We start from the raw sequence: 8,881 nt of genomic DNA, 5'->3' as shown, positions 1-8,881 counted from the left end.
ACTAGTTAACCACCAAATCTGATTTCTACCTCTAATAAGAGAAATTTTTATAAACAATTTAAGTGTAACCAGACTTAAATAAAACTCATTTTTGTTCACTTGATCATTTAATCAAGTCAAGCCCAAATCATTTTGGACTTAAATAAAACTCATTTATGGCCATTTGATCATTAATCAAGTCAAGCGCAAATAGTTTTTGACTCGCTCATTAGGGTTTGGGAAAAATAACTGTGAATTGTACATCATAATTCACAAGAAGTTTTTTTTTCCCTTAATAATAATGATACAGCATTTGGGCTAACCTTGTTAAGTTAAAAGAGCTAACAAAGTTAGCTTGAGCTTGGCGAGTAGCATCAACATTAAGCTTAATAATCAAAATTATCTAGGATTGAACATATTTTAATTTGACGAAGTCAAATAAAAGTAATTAAATATTAAATACTCAAGCCGGTTCTTCTTTAACTCGAAAGCATGATCAAAGTTTTTTTCAATTGTTGAAGTCCTAACCATAAAGACAATATTTCAAAAATTATTCATCTAAAAGTACTAAATTGACCTCTTGAATTTGAAATTGAATGAAATTTAGTACAAGGTTTATTCCAAATTTTCCAATTCCAAATCCAACTTTGTATCCTCCAATTTCAAATTCAAACCGCCGATTTAGTGCTTCCAAACACAATATCAACAATTTCAAGAAAAAAAAAAAGAAGAAGTAACTGCTTTTCACACCTTCTACTAAAACATCAGTTACAAGATAAGTGACAAATAGAAAAACATACAATATCAAAGATTAGCTACTTCCAACACAAATCTAATTAAAACATATTGACAATTGGATCAAAAAAGTTACATTATTATTCAGCTATTTTGCTTCATGTAGAGGTGTGGAATAGGGATTCACCACCACTTTTTCTGTTTTTCTTAGAAAAACAAACCTAACATCTCCAATTAAAGGCTTGAACCTTTTCAACAATCTTGATTATGCCAAAAGATCACATAGCCCAAATCAAAACATACTTCCAGCCATAAAATCAGTTCGAAAAAAGGCAAAAAAAAAAAAAAAAAAAAAAAAAGAAGAAGAAGAAGAAAAGTAAAAGAAAAATAATTCAGCTATTTTGCTTCATGAAGAGGTGTGGAATACGGATTCACCACCACCTTTTCGGTGTTCATGAGAAAAGCAAACCTGACATCTCCAATCAAAGGCTTGACCTTTTCGACAATCTTGACAATGCTCAAGAACAATAATTTATAGAACACCACCATTCCAAATAGGATAGCAAGATCAATCCACTTGGAGTATCCCATCTCTACCTGAAATATATCCCTCAAAATTTGGCCGCCATCAATAGTTTTAGGCCCTATTAATTGAGTATTAATAAAAATAAGTCCTTCAAACTCATTCTTGTACAAGCCACGATATGCATACTTGTGGAATGCAACGTAGTACATTGGGTACCTCCAGAAGAGCCCTGGAAGATCGTTTGGCAATCAGAAAACCCAACCACTCAACATCATCAGGCCTTGAATTCCAGTACCTATGATCAGCCCCATGAGGAAATTTGGCACCACACTTGAAACAATCATCATAAGGCTCTCCACCAATAACATACTCGCGAAAAGTACCAGAGTGAAGTAGATGAATTGATCATTTCCGCGCTGAAGTCCCACGAGATAATATATAATGGCTCCGGGAATCAAAGAGATGACAAGCAAGTATGCCATGGAAGAAAGTGTGTTGGCAATGGCAAATGCTGCAGCACCATAATGTCCGTTTAACCTTTCCTGGTCAAAAACCTAAGCATGGTAGAAAGATTGGTGTTTGATTAATTTGTTTGAAATTAGATTTTGATTTATAAATTGTTGGAACGAGTTTAATTCACCTTCATGTCCTCTATAAAGGAAGGAAAACCACCAATGGCCATGATAGTCAAGAAAAAAGCTACAAACATGAGCATTAAGCCTCTTGCCTAATTCATTCAAAGCATACAAATAGTTACATGTTCATTTGAAATTCAAAAACCAGAAAATTTTAGACTTAAAATAGTTATATATGACATGAGACTTACTTGAATGGAGTCATAATCAGAGCCCATATCATAGAAGACAGTACCTAAACCAAAACCCAATGCTATGTATATAGCAAGGCGCAACCAGTAGTAGCCTAGGTCACGAAACATGTTTATAAAATACCGCTCTGTAAGAACACGGCATTGGGTAGAGAAGCTAGCTTGGCTTCCCTTCTTCTCTATTGCTCCTCCACCCTAACAACATGCAAATATTATATATCCAATACATATAATTGTCATAAGTTTTTTTTTTGGTTTAATTTTCTTGTCCTATTTAAGTGAATTTGTTCAATATCTTACCTGTTTATGTATCTCAGCTATGTGTCCTCGAATTTGCTTGTAAGTATCAGATGATTTGGAAGAGTTTACTAGAACATCAATTACTTCCTCAGTTGTCATTTTTCCACCAACACCTTGTTCAATGTCCTAATAGTGAAATGTAGTATCAAAATTGAATCTCATAGATGTACAATATTAGGACAAAAAAAATAAATACACTCTCAATAATTGAGTGCCTAGTACCTACCTCATCAAAATCTGTGTTGATTGTTCTAAGGTAATGATCAGCTGGATTTTGCAGACTTGGGCATGGAAAACCAGTCATAGCCAAAAACTACTTTGGACCAAAAGTAGTAAAAGTCACTAGTCATTTCATTTTCGAATAGAATGTACACTATATGTAAACATTAAAGTTGTAAACTAACCTGATTTGCTGCATAAGATGGACCAAAGTACACTATTCTGCCCAAGGAGAGAAGACAGAGATAGTCAAAGAGCGCAAAGACCTCACTACTAGGCTGATGGATGGATGCTATGACTGTCATTCCATCTTGTTGTGCCAGTTTCACAATCCGGCTCATGACATAGTACGACGTAGCACTATCAAGACCACTTGTTGGCTTATCGAGGAAGAGAAGCTTTGGGAGCGTAAGAATCTCGATACAAAAGATCACTCTCCTCTTCTGGCCACCACTAAGGCCTTTGCTTCCCCAACCTCCTATTCTCGTGTTCATTGAATCCTGTAACCCCATCTCCCTAATTGTCTTCTCTGCTCTCTCCTTTTTCTCGGCACTTGACATTGAATTCGGCAATTGGAGATGAGCAGAGTAGTGCACAGCTTCTCCAACAGTTAAGGTCCATGTTAGAATGTCATCTTGTGTTACATATACCTAAATTGAGGAAAAGAAATTGTGAAACTATTAGATAAATGATCATTTTTCTATAACATGTATTGAATTATCTAAACTTGTACAAGATCGTGAGTTTAATTTTACTAGATTAGTCCTAAACATAGGTTTGTGCCCCCAAGGCTTATGGAGCATAAGCATGATTTGGAGCATAAGCCTTGTATGTACTCCTCCCCAAGAACATCGTAGAATGATTTCTCAGCAGCTTGAAGAGCCAAGCAGTCATGGTACACATTGAAATTGGGCACTACACTTGCCACAATCATCATCAGGCTCTCCACCAACATCATACAAGCGAAAAACACCAAAACAAAGTAGGTGAATTGTTCGTATTCTCTTTGAAGTCCGGTGAGGAAATAAGCAATTGATCCAAGAATCAGAAATATAAGTAACAAGTATGGCGTAGAAGAAATTGTGTTGCTGATAGCAAATGCACCGGAACCATAATGCCCATTTAATCTTTCTCTTTCAAATACCTGCAGGTTAGTGTCAAATAGATTTTAGGCATATATTTAACTAGTTTGAAGCATTTCACTAAGCTGAAATTAAAAGTTTTTAGGATTGAAGAATTTTGATGATTTTCACCTTCATATCCTCCACAAATGAAGGGAATCCACCAATGGCCATGAAAGTTAAGAATGAAGCACAAAACATAAGCATTGCACCTCTAGCCTGTAACAATGGAAACCATATACAATGATTAATTCAATCTAAAATTGATGATTAAACTGCATTGTGATCATCTAATGTTTTTACCTGTATTGAACTATAACTTGAGCCAACATTGTAGTAGATGGTGCCAAGACCTGCGGCCACTATGACATAGATACCAAGTCAAAGCCAATTGTAGCCAATATCACGAAACATGTTCACGAAAGACCTCCTCGTAAGAACCAGACATTGGGTAAGGAAATTAGCATGACTTCTTTTCATCAAAGCTCCACCTCCCTAAAAATGAACAATGTTTAATTTATTTAGTTAAGTACTTTTCTATTTATTTGTAAAATTGAAAAAGTAAGATGTAATATGATTTGTGAATTGTTTGCCGACCTGTTTGCATATGTCAGTTACCTGCCTTCTAACTTCTGGATAACTATTTGATGATTTATATGAGTTTATAAGAGTATTAATTGCTTCCTCAGTGTATATCTTCCCGGCGGAACCTTGTTCAATGTCTTGTGTCAAAATTGTAGGTCATTGAAGCTTGAAACTTATGAAATAAACTATTAAGACTTATTATAGCATGCTAAGAAAATACAAAATATATAATTACCTCATCGAAATCCTTGTTGATTGTTTTAAGAAAGTGATCGGCTGGATTCACAAGCGTTGGGCAAAGGAAGCCATTCAATGGAAAGAACTACATCACAAAGAATGTAAGAGGGATTAGTTGCATATACATGCAAATTATACAGCAATGCATTAGTGGACGGTCTACATAATTTCATACACTACTGTGTGTGAAATGATTATAACACACGTGTTGTACTGTAGAAGATTCTGACTCATATAAATAAACGCTTGTAATTACCTCATTTGCTGCGCTAGCAGGGCCAAAGTAAACGGTTTTTCCGGAAGAGAGTGTGAGATATATTTTATAATTAGCTAATTTCGTTGTCAAAACAAGTCCGATCGAGTTGTAATTTTTCTGTTCAAAATTTCAAAGATTGAAGATCGGATGCGGATTTGAAGAAGTACAAGTGTTCATGGGTTACTACACTCTGAGATAATGAGAACAACGCTCTAAGAAGGTTGAGAGGTAGTGAGAACAGTTAGGAAAGGTTCTGAAAGGTTCAGAATAACTTTAATTGCAAAATATTGTAAAATTTCAAGACTGCTCATCTTGAATCGGTTCAAGAGGGCTGAACCGGTTCAAGAATTCGTGGGATTCCTTACTGTCCATCTTGAACCAGTTCAAGATGGCTGAACCGGTTGAAGGACTTTTTGCAGCACTTGGATTTTAGTTTCCTTTTTACTGAAAGTTACCTTTTTGATTCCAACTTCCTTCCAAGTCCTATGCACGAAATTTATCATATTTTCTAAGGGATTTGGATTTTTTAAACTCTATATAAACCATGTCATATACATTGGTTGAGGTACGGCTTTAGGGAAAATTAATTCTATATTTAGAGAAAGTCGTTAGAGAGAAAGAAATTCAGAAAATCAAATTTGATTATTCTGAATTTATTTTTTAGAGCACACATATATATTCATGAGTGATATAGTTGTAGTGTTCTCTATCTCATCGGAATTAGAGCTGTATTGAAGATTAAAATATTCCAGATAATCAGCAGGATTTAATTCTTGTACAATCAAGTTCAGATCTTGAAGAACAGAAATAAATGCAGTCACACTTTGAAAGGGTTGGAGCATTCATGGAGTGCTATCTAATCTACCTGCTACTCTTCTACAAATATCAAGTGTCAGCCTAAGATCAATTTGCTGTTGGACGGGGAGTCGCAAAGCCAGAGGATCGTCAGCCATTGGTGTGGTATAGAATGATAGGGTGTGAGCCAGAGTCAAAGTTCGGTATACTTTGTTTCAAACATAGTGGATTGGTTTACTTTGGACTGCATAGTCCACGAGGTTTTTCCCATAACGTTTGACGTATTTTATCAACTGGGGTTTCCTCGCTAAAATCCTAGTTCAATCTCTCTAACTCTAACTTACTTTACTTTTCATATATTTGTGATTGTGGATGCATGTTTAAATTGGTCAGATAATCGAGTCAATCATAAATTGACCAAGTTGACCTAATAATCAGATCTAGGTCTTTAAGGGAGTTAATCATAATTAAAATCAACTGTTTGTTTCCGTACCCCGCGTAACTCTTATTTTCACAATTTGTATCAGATCGAGTTACTCGATATACCGAGTAGATCATAATTGTTGATTAATTGTTGATATTTGCATCATGTCTGAAAATTCATCTGTTGATGTGTTGCCTTTAACTTTTGTTTTTGATTATGTCACAAGCATGCAAATTGAGTGGTCCAAGTTTAAAAAGGATTTTGAAATTTTGTTAGAGAAATTGAATCTTGCAGAACTTGATAGGGATATTTATAAGTTAGAAATTTCTATCTCTAATAAAAATTTGGAAGAACTTGACTATAAGAATTTGAATCTTCTTCATAAAATTGATTTTCTAGAAAAGAAGCTTAATAAAACAAAACAGTCTTTTCAGAAAATTGATATTGACACTTGCAAAATTGAAAAGTTGAAAGGAGTGATTGGGAATGTTATGAGTAACAAAGATTTGGCATTAACTTCAAAGGATTTGTATTTTAAAAATTCAAAAGATGTTTTTGTGGAAATTGAAACCAAGCCTTGTGTTATTTCTAATTCTCCGAAACTTATTTCAACATGTCATTTTTGTGGAGAAAGAGGGCATATTAAGTATAAGTGTCAGAAAAGAAAAATTGAACTAGGAAAGAAATTGAAAAATCTAGAGAGTTCAAATTTGAGGAAGACGATGATTAGAACTGTTGAGCCTTGTGACACTTTGCCTATAACAATAGGGAAATCATTGCATAATGAATCTAAAATTGTTTGGGTAAATAAAGAGAATTTTAAATGTCTTGCCATGCACACAGCACTTAGAGCACTTGGTCTATGTGATTGGTACTTTGATAGTGGTTGCTCTAGGCATATGACAGGGGATAGAACATTGTTTACCACTTTTAAATAATGTTCAGTTTGTACTGTTACTTTTGGTGATGGTAAAGGTTCTACTGTAGGTGATAAAGGAAAGATCAAATTTTCAGGAATTGGGAAGTTAAAAAATGTTCTATATGTTAAAGGTTTAGCTGCTAATCTGTTGAGTATTAGTTAAATCTGTGATGAGGAGTTTCAAGTCAATTTTACTCAATAAGGGTGTTTTGTAACTAATGAAAGAGGTGAATGTATCTTGAAAAAAAGTAGAACTTCTGATAATTGCTATGTTGTGTTTTCAGATCCTTCACTAATGTGTTTTTCTGCAATTACTGATGAGGCTGTTTTATGGCATAAAAGACTTGGACATGTGAATTATAATGATTTAGTGAATTTGTCTAACAATGATCTTGTTCGAGATTTGTCTAAATTGAAGATGCCTAAGAATAAAATATGTGGTCCATGTCAGTTAGAAAAAAAAAAAAAAAAAAACTAGAGTGTCACATAAGAGACTTATTCATAGAGTCATTTCTCGACCTTTAGAATTGATTCATATGGATTTGATGGGTCGCATAACACCTGATAGCATTAGAGGAAAAAGATATATGCTTGTTATGGTTAATGATTTTTCTAAGTTAACTTTTTTTGTATATTTGAAAGATAAAGCTGATACTTTTGTGAATTTCAGGTCTATTTGCCAACTTATTCAAAATGAGAAGGGATATCGAATTAGAAGCGACAATGGAGGTAAATTCGAACCTAAGGAGTTTATTGAATATTGTGATAAGAATGGCATTAAGCATGAATTTTCAGCACCTAAAACACCACAACAGAATGGTGTAATGGAAAGGAAAAATAGAACAATTGCAGGTATGGCTCGTACTATGCTTCAGGAGAATAAGATTGTAAGTCACTTTTGGGCTGAATCGGTACGTACTGCTTGTCATATCCTAAATAGAGTTTATCTTAGGCCTGGAACTAACAAGACTTCATATGAATTGTGGTATGATAGAAAGCCCACTGTTAAATACTTTAGAGTCTTTGGAAGTAAATGTTATATCCTTAGAGATAGGGAACACTTAGGAAAATTTGACTCTAGAAGTGATGAAGGTGTGTTTTTGGGTTATTCACAAACTAGTCGGGCTTATAAGGTTTTTAATCATAGAACCAAAGTGGTTATGGAGTCTATAAATGTTGTATTTGATGATACAAAATCTAAGATAATCTCTCCTCAACTTGATGAAGAAGAAACTAATTTTAAAATCGTAGGAGAAAGGAAAAAACCTGCAATTCAAGAAGAAGAAAGAGTTAAGGATAAAGATGGAAAAAGTGAAAAGGGTGAAGAAGATAAGGATGAGGAATTAGAGGTCACTATTGATGAACCTATGGGAATTCCTGCACCATCTCTAGATATTCTCACATCTAGTAGTTCTAGAGTTAGATTGAGTCATCTAATTGATAATGTGATAGGTCTATGGGATAAGCATGGTACTAGGAGTACAGTCTGTGATGATGTAGGACACTCATGCATTGTAGATGATATTGTTCATTCATGTCACATGACTCAGTTTGAACCTAAGAATATTGCTGAAGCTCTTCAAAGTTCTGATTGGCTTATGGCTATGCAAGAAGAATTGTTTCAATTTGTGAAGAATGATGTTTGGGAACTAGTGCCTTGACCTAGTGATGTTAATATCATAGGAACCAAATGGATCTTTAAAAATAAACTTGATGAACATGGTCTTGTGATGAGAAATAAAGCTAGATTAGTTGCACAAGGATACACTCAAGTTGAAGGAATTGATTTTGATAAGACTTTTGCACCTGTTGCTAGACTTGAGTCTATTCGACTTCTTTTTGCTCTTGCATGTCACTTTAAATTCAAATTGTTTCAAATGGATGTTAAAAGTGCTTTTTTAAATGGTATTTTGCAGGAAGAAGTTTATGTAGCACAACCAAAAGGTTTTATTGATCCAC

General features: G+C 34.3%; 1 pseudogene; it reads right to left on the bottom strand.

Annotated features, from left to right (window-relative positions):
• Positions 1–565: 565 nt before the first annotated feature.
• Positions 566–8,881, bottom strand: part of LOC132295848 (ABC transporter G family member 1-like) — a 48,463-nt pseudogene continuing 40,147 nt past the window's right edge.

The sequence above is a fragment of the Cornus florida genome, unplaced genomic scaffold (assembly GCF_030987335.1).
Source record: "Cornus florida cultivar Cherokee Brave unplaced genomic scaffold, ASM3098733v1 CherokeeBrave_3.0.0_Hap2_Chr02, whole genome shotgun sequence".
Taxonomy (NCBI): domain Eukaryota; kingdom Viridiplantae; phylum Streptophyta; class Magnoliopsida; order Cornales; family Cornaceae; genus Cornus; species Cornus florida.
This window is presented reverse-complemented; position numbering and strand designations above follow the sequence as displayed.